This window comes from Trachypithecus francoisi, unplaced genomic scaffold (assembly GCF_009764315.1).
Source record: "Trachypithecus francoisi isolate TF-2019V2 unplaced genomic scaffold, Tfra_2.0 Lachesis_group2, whole genome shotgun sequence".
In the NCBI taxonomy this organism is placed as follows: domain Eukaryota; kingdom Metazoa; phylum Chordata; class Mammalia; order Primates; family Cercopithecidae; genus Trachypithecus; species Trachypithecus francoisi.
The window spans coordinates 141,043,638-141,056,575 of NW_022681465.1; positions in this window are offsets into that span (position 1 = coordinate 141,043,638).

A 12,938-nucleotide genomic window follows, 5' to 3' on the forward strand; every position below is an offset into this window, starting at 1 on the left:
AACTATCATCACAGTGAACAGTCTTATACTGGGAGAAAATTTTTGCAATCTACCCATCTGACAAAGGTTTAATATCCAGAATCTACAAGGAACTTAAACAAATTTACAAGAAAAACAAAAAACAAAAAACAAAAAAACAAAAAAACAACCTCATCACAAAGTGGGTGAAGGATATCAGCAGACACTTCTCAAAAGAAAACATTTATATGGCCAACAAACATATGAAAAAAGGCTCATCATCACTGGTCATTAAAGAAAGCAAAGAAAGCAAGTCAAAACCAAAATAAGATACCACCTCATGCCAGTTAGAATGGCGATTATTAAAAAGTCAGGAAACAACAGATGCTCGAGAGGATATGAAGAAATAAGAATGCTTTTGCACTGTTGGTGGGATTGTAAATTAGTTCAACGATTGTGGAAGACAGTGTGGCAATTCCTCAAGGATCTAGAACCAGAAATACCACTTGACCCAGCAATCCCATTACTGGCTATATACCCGAAGGAATATAAATCATTTTAGCATAAGGAATGCACACATATATTTATTGCAAAACTATTTACAATAGCAAAGACTTGGAACCAACCCAAATGCCTATCAATGATAGACTGGATAAAGAAAATGTGGCACATATACACCATGGAATACTATGCAGCCATAAAAAAGATTGAGTTCATGTCCTTTGCAGGGATATGGATAAAGCTGGAAGGCATCATTCTCAGCTAACTAACACAGGATCAGAAAACTAAACACCACATGTTCTTACTCATAAGTGGGAGTTGAACAGTGAGAACATATGGACACAGGATGGGGAGAATCATACACTGGGTTCTGTCAAGGGATGAGGGGCAAGGGGAGGGAGAGCATTAGGACAAATAGCTAATGCGTGTGGGGCTTAAAACCTACATGATGGGTTGATAGGTGCAGCAAACCAGCATGGCACATGTATGCCTATGGAACAAACCTGCACATTATACACATGTATCCCAGCACTTGAAGTTAAAAAAAAAAAAAAAATCCCCTCATTAATGTGGACAGCATTATCAAATTCATTAGACCAAAAGGTGGCAGAAAGGCAAATTATTTCTCTCTTCTTGAGCTAAAACATCTGTCTTCTCCTGCCTTTCCCTTCAGAGCTCCCAGTTCTCAAGCCTTCAGACTCTAGGCCGTACACCATTGGCTCTGAGTTCCCAGGCCTTTGACCTATGGACTTAGAGTTACATTATTTCTTTTGGTTCTTGGGACTTCGGACTAGGACCAAATTACACCACTACCTTTTCGGATTCTGCCAGCTTGCAGATGGCATATTGTGGGACTTGGCCTCCATAGCTGTAAGTCAATTCCAATAATAAATCTCTGATATCTATCTGTATAATTGCTTCTGTTTTTCCAGAGAACCCTAATACAGACCTAAACATTTTTCCTAAGATGACATATAAGTGGTCAATAAGCATATGAAAAGGTACTTATCATGAGTAATCAGGGAAATGAAAATTAAAATGAGATATCATCTCACACCTGTTAGGTGGCTGCTATAAAAACAACAATAGATAACAAGCGTTGGCAAGGATATAGAGAAATGGAAATTCTTATACACCAATATGATTTAGTAGGAATATTAATTGGTACAGCTAGTATGGGAAACATCATGGAGTTCCTCAAAAATTAAAAATAGAACTACGCTATGATCCAGTAACACCACTTCTGGGTATACAGTTGTTCTTTGACTTACAATGAGGTTGTGTCCTAATAAACTCATTGTGTGTAAGTTGAGAATGTTGTAAGTCAAAAATGCATTTCATATACCTACCAAACATTGTAGCTTATTCTACCCTACCTTAAACATGCTCAGAACACTTACATTAGCTTACATTTGAACAAAATCATCTAACACAAAGACTATTGTATTATAAATGTTGACTATCCTCATGTAATTTATTGGAGATTGTATTAAAAGTGAAAAAAGAATCGTTATATGGGTACTTGCAGTGTAGTTTCTATTAAATGCATTTTGATTTCACACCATTGTAAAGTCAAAAAATGGTAACTCAAATTATTCTAAGTTAGGAATTGTCTGTATATCCAAAAGAAATGAAATCAGTATCTTGAAGAGATACTAAATCCATATTCATTGCAGTCTTCACAATAGCTAAGATATGGGAACAACCTGTATATTCATCAGTGCATAAATGGAGAAAGAAAATGTGAGACACACTGGAATGTTATTCAGCCATAACAAAGAAAAGAAATTGTCATTTGCATCAATATGGATGAAACTGAAGTCATTATTAAGTGACATAAGCCAGAAACAGAAAGACAAAATACTGTGATCTCATTTATATGTGGAATCTGAAAAACATTGATCACACAGAAACAGAATGGTAGCTGCCAGGAACTGGTGGGTGGGGAGAATGAGAAGACATTGGTCAAAGGATATAAAATTTCAGTTATAACTGATTAAGTTCTGGAATCTAATGTAAAAATGTTGAATATAGTTAAAAATAGTATACTGTGAAATTTGCTACAAAAGCATATCTTAATTGTTCTCAACACACACAGAAAAGGTAATGATGTGAGGTGTTGGGTTAATTTACTCAACTGTAATTATTTCACATTATATGTTTATATCAAACTGCCACAGTATACAACTTTTGTTAATTATACCTTAAGAAGGAAAAATAGAAATATAACTAGTTTTTGTATGTTGATATTGCATCCTACATATTTGCTAAATCATTTACGAGCACCAACCAACAGTTTTTTATGGATTCTTCAGGTTTTTTATGTATGAGATTATGCCATCTGCAAATAGTGATATTTTTACTTCTTCCTTTCCAATATGAATGACTTCATTTCTTTTTCTTGTTATTTCCCTGGCTGCATTTCCAGTACAATGTCAAATGGAAGTTGTGACACTAGACATTCATGTCTTGTTCCTCTTGTTAGCAGGAAAAGTTTTCAGTCTTTCACTATTAAGTCTGATGTTAGCTACACTTTTTTCATAGATACTCATTGTGAGGTTGAGAAAATTCTCTTTATATTCCAACTTTGTTGAGTATTTTCATTATGAAAGGATGTTGAGTTTTGTCAAATGATCCTTCTGCATTTATTGAGATGATCATGTAAAGTTATTTTACTATTCTAGCATATTTACTGATTTTCATGTGTAATCAACCATTTGTTCATGGTGCATTGTCTTTTTGAATGCTGAGCTTTCCTTTTCTAATACACATAAATGAGTTCAAGTCTGCATGTTTTCTGTTAAGAGAGTTTTAACTGCATGCCAAAAGATTTGAAAAGTATTATCAATTATTTAAAAATATTTTCTAATTTATATTTTTATGTTTCTTAGGAATTGGGGATTATTTAAAAGTGTTCTGCCTAATTTTTAAACATTTGAGGATTTTCATAGCCATGATTTCTAGTTTTTTGTGTTACCAACTAACCTCTTATCCAATTCTATCCTTAGGAAAATAAAAAATAATGCTATGTATAATCTCCAATTTGAAATTTGTTGAGAATTAGTTAAATGACCTAGCAATTGATCAATATTGGTAATTATTCTATGTGAATTCACAACTGTATTTTGCAGTTATTGATCGCATATGTCTGTTTGAGATCAATTTTATTGTTATAAAAATATTTAATACTGCTTTTTTGTTTTACCAGTTACTGAGAGATATTAAAAATCTTTTACAATAATTATTGATCTGACCAATTCTCATTTTCTGTATGTGAGGTTCTTTTACTTGTTTTGCAGGTTGAAACTATGTTTATATGTATATATGTGTAGATTAAGTATTTTATCATAGCAAAATGTTCAACATAATCTCTAGTACTTTTTCTTTAAAATTCTACATTGATTTTAGTATACTAGTTCTCATTTGGTTAGGATTTCCATAATACATTTTCTTTTAGACTTCTAATATACCTTTGTCATGTAACTTTCTCTTCTTGCCACTTAAAATTAGTCTGTTTTAAAGTTATTTGATGTCTTCTATTTCCTTTCATTAAATTGCTTGTTACACATTTAAAAGTATTTTTCATGGTGTCTCTAGATATGCTAGAATGGATTATTGACTTATTAGCATTGGTAATAAATAAGTGCTTTTTCCAAGTCCTGTAAAATAAAGGTGTCTTATAATATTCTAGCACATTTATCTCCTCATGCCTTTTGTGCTGTTGCTATATTAAATTGTATATATATCGAAAATTTTGAAATATATTATCTTTGGTTTTAACTACTCAATATTTGTTTCATTTTGTCTATATATTTACTTCTATGTTATTCAATCTTACTTGCAGTTCCACATTTCCGAGTTTATTTTTCCCTTCTTCTCAGAATTCCAGACATTTCACATTTACTATTCAAAAGCTTAAGGATGATAGTGTCTTTTTCCAGAGATGATTTAGTTCTCTTATGGGCAAGCAGTTGAAGTAGGTGCAGAGGATTTGAACCAGGAATTGCAATTTTTCATGCTTTAGTTTTAGTCTTTTTAAGTCCTAGTTTATTTTGGTTTGCCTACTTTCTCTGGCTTAGTTCTTCAAGATTCTCGACTGAAAGCCAATAACGTGTAGGACCCTCTTCTCTGGGAGACCTAAACTCCAGTTGGTGACTGACAGCTCTACCTGTCTTCCCAGAATCTCCCTTCTTCTTGGCTTATGAAAACTTTCACTCTTTGCTGTTTATGGTGAGGCAAATTCATTGAGGTAAAAAGTCATGTGCAATATCAGACAAACTTTGTAGTTCTACTTTCTTTGATAACATGACCTCTCAGGTTCTAGCTAACATGGTTGCTCTTCAGTGCTTTCAAATGCCGATTTCTTTTTGTTTTATTAAATTTCTATAATTTTCTCAGCAGGAAGCCTAGGCTATTAAGCTACTCCATTATAACCAGAAGTGTAATTTTTTTCATTACTTCTTACAGCATTCTAAAACACATTCATTGTTACTTTCATTTGACAGATGAGGAAATTGGTTTTTAAAAAGTGATGTTATTTACCCAAGGTCACAAAGGTGAGTGGTCAAGCTGTGTTGATTTTTGGATTCCAAAAATTGTGCTGTTAACAAAGCAATATTATAAGGTATAAAGATGTTCTAAGGCCAGGCATGGTGGCTCATGCTTGTAATCCCAGCACTTTGGGAAGCCGAGATGGGCAAATCACGAGGGCAAGAGTTAGGGACCAGCTTGACCAACATGGTGAAACCCCGTGTCTACTAAAAATCCAAAAATTAGCTGGGTGTCATGGCATGTGCCTGTAGTCCCAGCTACTTGGGAGGCTGAGGCAAGAGAATTACTTGAACCTGGGAGGTGGAGGTTGCAGTGAGCCGAGATCATGCCATTGCACTCTAGCCTGGGCGACAGAGCAAGACTATGTCTAAAAAAAAAAAAAAAAAAAAAAATTCTGAAGCATAGTGAGAATGTGATATGAAAGAAAATGGTGGAGAAACACAACATACCTGAACCAGTCTATAATCAGAACTCTGGTTTCAACTTGACTTGGTGGCAGTGTCAGTAGGGAAAGAAAGTATCTAAGTAGCCATAATAAAATATATCTGAATCAGATCATAATTTAGGCAATACTTAAAAGACTTCTTCATTCAGATGCAATATGCATTTCTTTAAAAGCAAGGTTATTTACTCTATTTGTCAGTATCACCACTAATGAGGCCGAACACAATACTGTGTGAACTAGAGATAACTGCTAAATGGCAAGAAAGCTAGTTAAACTCCAAGGGTATCCTTGCTCCTATTCTAGTCTGTAGTCTAAAGACTATATTTTGTATACCAGATATTAATGTTTCTACTTATGCATGCTATGTTGAAATATAATGTCCCAGTACCAGGTCTAAAAAAACTCCTAATATGTTTTCTTATGGAAAACCCAAGCAAATTTCCTGGACTTTAAACTCCATGACAGCAGTAGGTCAGCATCATCTTACTTTACCTACCTACAGTAACATCAACTGATTGACAGTGTTTGAATGTAGTTGACCCTTGAACAACATGGTTTGGACCACGTGGGTCACTTATATGCAGATTTCTTTTCTACCTTTGCTATCCCTGAGACAGTAAGACAACCCCCTCTTCTTTCTTCTCCTCAACCTATTCAATGTGAAGACAACTCTTACTTAGAGAGAAAAAAAGTTATTCCCTTAAATACAGGGGGAGTGACAGCCTATGTGTTAACACACATCACAACTCTTCAAAGACTAAAGACTTGATCCATCTTCCTCCAAATATCTCCTACCTGCCAAATTTAAACTAATAAATAATCCTCTAATGAGGCAAAAGTCCCCCTCTTAAAAAGTTGCCAAAGCTTCTGAGAACGTTAACATCTCACTAATTAAATACATTTTGCCAAAATGAGGTTCATCAGCTGATATATACATTTAGCATATATTTGTTTAGTACTTGCTCTTTGAAGAGAGTATAGAGTTTATAAATTGACTACATCTTTTTTGCCTTCTTGAAACTTACAGCTCATGATTAGCTACAATAAAAATAGCTGCAGTAGAGCATAATGAAGAGAGTTTTAGCTTTCACAACAAAACGGCTTTGAACAAAATTCTAGTTTCACTCCTTAGTAGCAGTTTGAGTTTAGATAACTCAATTAACATTTCTATACTTAAATTTCTTCCTTTGCTAATTAAGGATTATTATGTCACATGGGTTGTTTTGAGATTTTATTGAAATAAAATATTTAAAGTATTTATCACTTTACCTGACAGAGAGCAGGCACCATATAAATAATTCATTAAAAATTATTATTAGAATTAAAACTAAGATAATTAAATTTGCTATGTTTTATAAAGCAGAAAATAATTTCAGTGCTATTGGTAACATGAGACAGTTGGTAATTTAAATTCCCATCAATAAGAGAGTGCATTAAATTAAAAATTTAGACAATAAAATAGACATAGTTCAAAGCAGAGCAACCAACTGAAAATATATTTGCAACATGTCTAACAAATTAAGGATTCATGTTTAGAACACATCAGTAAATCTTACAAATCAATGAAAAAAGGTAAATAATCCAATGGAAAAAAGTAGGCAAAGGCTGTAAACAAAGAAATCACCAAAGATTAATGCAAATATACACATGAAACAATTCTCAACATCACTGGGAAATAAAGTACTGCAGTTGCGTATTTCACTCAACAAATTGACAACAGTGAAATACTTTGATGATATCAGTTATTCATGATGGCTAATGGAGAGCAATTGGCACATTAAACTTTTTTTATATTAAAAAATTTGTTTTAGCATACATTATGCAAAGCAATTTAAGAATGTGTAAGTATCTCTGTTAGAAAAGCATCCATGCTTACATAAAAATAGAAAAATAACACATTATATAAAATCCCAATTAGTTAGTTAAGCAAGACTATTTCATTTTACTTAGCAAGCCTACACTGAAAAATCACAATTTGCAATGTATTCTAGCTTCAAAGAAAGAGCAAAGAAACAAGTAACAGTGGGATAATATGTTTAAAAATAAATACAATGTTGAACAGGAAATAGGGAATCTGATACAATAACATTTGGCAAAATGAAAGGGAAGGATGGAGGGGAGCAATGGCTTTTGGTTTTATCATATGCCAGTGATTTTCTATGTGATCTTGGTATAACTACTTTTCACATTTCTTTCAGTCTATATTTCTGGAGTGTCTCCTGCTGACTGGTAAATCACCTTGGTTGTAGAAGTTTATGGGGATTTTTTACAACATGAAATAGACTGACATTTATTTTCAATCTGTCTTTTCTGTTATGAATAACCCTATGTGGATTATTTGATGATTCAGCCTTGCAACATTGCCCAATTATATGCAAACTAATGAATTATTCTTCAGTTATTACAATGACATGTGTTTTTTTTATTATGGAAATGATCAAACGATTACCATATTGAATCCCCATGTATCCATTACCCAATTTAGCAATTAGCAACTCATAGCTAATCTCGTTTAATCTAATCCACACTCACCACCAAACAAGGTTATTTCAAAGTAGTTTGCAGACAAAATATAATTTTATAAATATTTGAGAATGTATCTAGAAAAAATCAGACTGTATTTTCACGATCATAGTGAATCTTTGTTATGCCTAAAAAGTAACAGCAAGCACTTAATATCATCATATAGAGTTTCCAAATTTTCTCACTTGTATTATAAATTTTACTTTAACATTTATTTTTGATTTTGGGCCTAAATAACTTCTATATAATGTGATAGGTTGATATAAATTCTGAGTCTCTTTAAACTATAATTTCCCCCCTCCTTTTATTTCCTTGTAATTTTTTGCTAAAGTAACTGGGTCCTAAGTCCTGCAGAATTTCCCATAACTTGGACTTTGCTGATTACATTTCCACAGTTACTTAATGTTTACCTTTTTTATTTTCAGAAAAATTGGTGGTAGGATATAGAGGCTTGTTCTAATTCTGGTTTTGTATTTACTTTTGGCATGACAACAACACATGTGGCATGGTGTTTTTACATCAGAAGACTCATATCTAGTTGACTGTCCTGCTGCGATATTAGCAACCGTTACAGACCATTGTCTACATCAGTGCCCCTCAAATGGTGTTCTGTGGACCCATCTTAGTACCACCTAGAAGCTTATAAGAAATGCAAATCAGTGGCTCCACCCCAGACAGGTAAATCACAATCTCTGGAGATGGTGCCTAGAAGTCTTTAACAAATTTCCTGGGTAATTATTATGCACACTAAATTTTGAGAATGGCTAACTTAGGTCAATTAATTTACCATAGGTTGGAAAATTTACCATAGTTGGAAAATGGTTATGATAAAATATCATTTCTCTTCAAATTAATAATTGTAACTCTATATACTATATATTATTGATTTTCGAATTAATAGTTGTAAATCTATATATTGTTGTTTTTTATTGTGATCATATTTATTACCATAATTTATTATACTCATTATTTTTAACTGACATAATCTTTGTATATATGTGTAAGGTACAATGTGATGATTCAATACACATATACAATGTGCAATGATCAAATCAGGGTGATTTGCATATTCATAATAAAAAAATATATCATTTCTTTGTATTGAAAATATTCAAAATCTGCTATTTTAGCTATTTGAAAACATAGACAAAATTGTTTTTATTATAGTCTCTCTATGGTACTATAGAGTCTTAGAACGTTTTCCTCCCTTGTAGCTTTACTTTTGTATTGTTGACGAAAAGATTCAAACTCCATAAAATATTTAAGACATTTATTCTGAGCCAAATATAAGTGACCGTGGCCCTTGACACAGCCCTCAGGGGGTCCTGACAATATGTGCCCAAGGTTGGTTGGCTACAACTTGGAGGTATATAGATATATATATATACACACACACACACACACATTTATATATTTTTACCATTATTTATTTTTCCTTATAGTATAGAAAGCTATGTGTGTGTGTGTGTGTGTGTGTGTGTGTATATATATATGCCTTCCTAAAATAAATAATTTATATTATATAGTTTATATTATTAATGTAAAATATAAAAAATATATTTTATATTCTTCATACATATTTTAGGAAGGCATGAGACATCCATGAAATACATTTAAGAAATATGTTGGTTTGGCATGAAAAGCAATGTCAATGAAAGCCAAAATTGACAAATGGGGTCTAATTAAACTAAAGAGCTTCTGCACAGCAAAAGAAACCACCATCAAAGTGAACAGGCAACCTACAGAATGGGAGAAAGTTATCTATCTTATTAAATGATGACTCCATCTTTCTCATTGTTCAGGCCCCAGACTTTAGTGTTATCCTTAATTTCTTTCATTCATACCCCAAATCCAATTCCTGAGAAAACCCTACAGTGTCTACTTTAAAATACATCCAAGACAGTAAACTTGTAATCACTTCCCCTTGCTCTTTTCTGTTCTTAAAACAATAGTCAAAGGGATTCTTTTCAGTACAAGTTAAATCATGTTACTCTGCCCAAAACTCTCCAGTGGCTCCATATTGTTACCTGCCCTGCAAGGCCCTACATGATCTGAAACCCTTGCTCTCTGACCTCTCCTCTAAGTACACTCACCATGGGCATTGCTCAGTGTCTTCAGCTACGCCAACCTCTCCTCTCCCAAAGTCATCCTGGTGACTTGTTCCTACACCTTTTTATGTCTTATGTTGAGATCGCAACTTAGTTACCATTCTGTTTCAAGTGGCAATTATAAGCATTCTTTCCCGATGCTTTGTTTTTTCATAGTATTTATCATCTATCCAACATTTTATATATGTTATTTACTTATTTGCTTCTATCTCCATACAGGCAGGGATTTTTTAGTCTGTGTTGTTCACTGCTATATTCCCAGTGCCCACACAATCCCTGAAACATAGTAGAGACTCAATGAATAAAAGTGGTGACTAAATGATATACAACTTAAGCCTTTATAATTGTTGGTGCTTTTTCTTGTGTTGCTTAGTTTACATGAAGCAGAAATTAATCATTTTGACATTACATTTCTGCTGATCAGGGAATAGGCCATTTTATACCTCCTCTACAATGGCAGAAGAAGGAAATATATTTGAAAATAAGACATACTACCATCCATGGAAAGCTCTTTGAATAGTGGGAATAGTCTTCAAGAGTTCTCCATCAGAGGTCTTCCATACTCTCCATGAAAACCAAAGAGTTTCATTACATTCCTTCGACCTGAGCTGAAGTAGGCTATGTTAGTGTAAAATGTTCATGAGGATTTAGAAAATTTTGTAGTGTGTATTGTCGTGTGTATTTATGGTTCTGTGGCAGAGTGCAAGGAGCAATAAGGTTGAGAAAAATTTATTACAGCAATCTATTTTAATCTGTATTTTCACATGTTGAAATGCTTTAATGCTGTCTTAAAATTATGACTAAAGGTAAATCAAAGGCATTGAAAAATAATTGTTACAACTAAATCTCCCATTTACTTGGAATGATAAAAATATATTGGACAAATATTTCTTGTCTAGGTACTACAGTAATTTTATAATTTGACTTGCCTCACTCTGCTACAAACATAACAGTAATACATTAAATATATTTGGGGAAAAAATAAATTGCAGGACTCTCAAACAAAATGAACAGAAGTGGATTAAAAACAGAAGCTAAGAGAAAAACCAGAGCCATGGGCTGCTCTAGGCCTGCTATAGGCAAGGGTGGCCTGAGTTTATCTCCTGTGTGAAAATAATAGAGAGAAAAAATATTCCTGTGCAATAAAGCAGCAGTCCCTGACCTTTTTGGCACCAGAGACCAGCTTCATGGAAGACAATTTTTCCAGGGACCAGTGATGGGGTGGTTGGTTTCAGAATGATTCAAGTGCATTACATTTATTGGGGATTTTATTTCTATTATTACATTGTAATATATGATGAAATCATTATTACAACTCATCATAATAAAGAATCACGGAGAACCCTGATCTTGTTTTCCTGCAACTAGACAGTCCCATTTGGGGGTGATGGGAGACACTGACAAATTGTCAGGCATTGGATTCTCCTTAGGAGTTTTCAACCTAGCTCCCTCACACGCACGGTTCACAATAGGGGTTGCACTCCTTTGAGAATCTAATGCCACTGCTGCTCTGAGGAGGGGCGGAGATCAGGCAGTAAAGCAAGTGATGGGGAGTAGCTGTAAATACAGATGAAACTTTGCTCGCTCACCTGCCGCTCACCTCCTGCTGTGCAGCCCAGTCCCTAACAGGCCACAGATCGGCACTGGTCCATGGCCCAGGGTTCAGTACCTTTGCAATAAAGTACACACAAAATTCATCTTATGAAATAATCTGAAAAAAAGACTTCAAAATGTGCATTAGAGTATATTTAGGATGCTCAAAATAAATGTAAATAATTTTTTAATATAGTAAAACATATCATGAACTTTCAACTGAAGAAATGAAACAGGAAGAGGTAAGTGTATAAAATAAAGCAATCAGAAATCTCTGCTATGCTGAGATTATAACTTAATTACTCCCTTACGCTCTGTGGAACAGATTCAGAATACATGTGACCAAGGATGAAGGCTTAGGTTCCATGGTTCAGACAGTGAAGCAAGAGTGGAGACAGTAGGCTCAACTTCTTCATGTTAGTGACCTGGAGGAAGGCTCACAGCTTGAAACCAGAGCTTGGGATAAGTCACCTCCATTCCTAAAGGAAGCTCCCCAAACCACCACAATAAAGGTTAAGCTTTGACTGGGAAGACTTTACCACATCTATAGGCCTAGGGAAACAGAAAACAAAGATGAAGTCTTACTTCCAGTGGCTATGCTAACCTATCCCCATGCATATATGTGACATAGCCCTCACACCACAGAGGAGGCTGCAGTTCGAATCTGCCACAGTAAAGCCTAAGAGGCCTGGTGACCTCTTGCAAGATGGAAGCCTAGTGGGACTCTGAGTCACTGTGTGGAAGTGAGGCCCCCAACCTGTGTCAGACTGTGTTAGACTATGCACGAGACAATATCAAAAACAAATGTTTGGTTTGTTGCGACACTGAGATTTTAGAATTCATGTTTCTGTTGTGGAAGGCAGTGTTAATAACCTAATTAATATAATAATTTTTTAATTTGCCTAGTAAAATAAAAGTAACAAGATGCAATGTACAATGGGTAGTTAACATACACAAAAGGTCTTTTTTGTTTATAAAAGGATGGAAACCCTGCATAGCTTTAGAATTTTATAAAGTTATTAAATCTTCTATCAATGCTACAAAAAGTAGATGGGAGGAAAAAATATGCTCACAAAGATGACAACCAACTGATAGAAATAAGTCTAAATATAATAAAAATTATAATGAATGTAATCAAGATGAACTCCTGATTAAAGGATAAATATTATCAGGTTGAATAAAAACAGTAAAACATAGTGATAACCTGCATATAAGAAACACTCCTAAAATGAACTTGAAATAAAAATGAGCCTCATAGC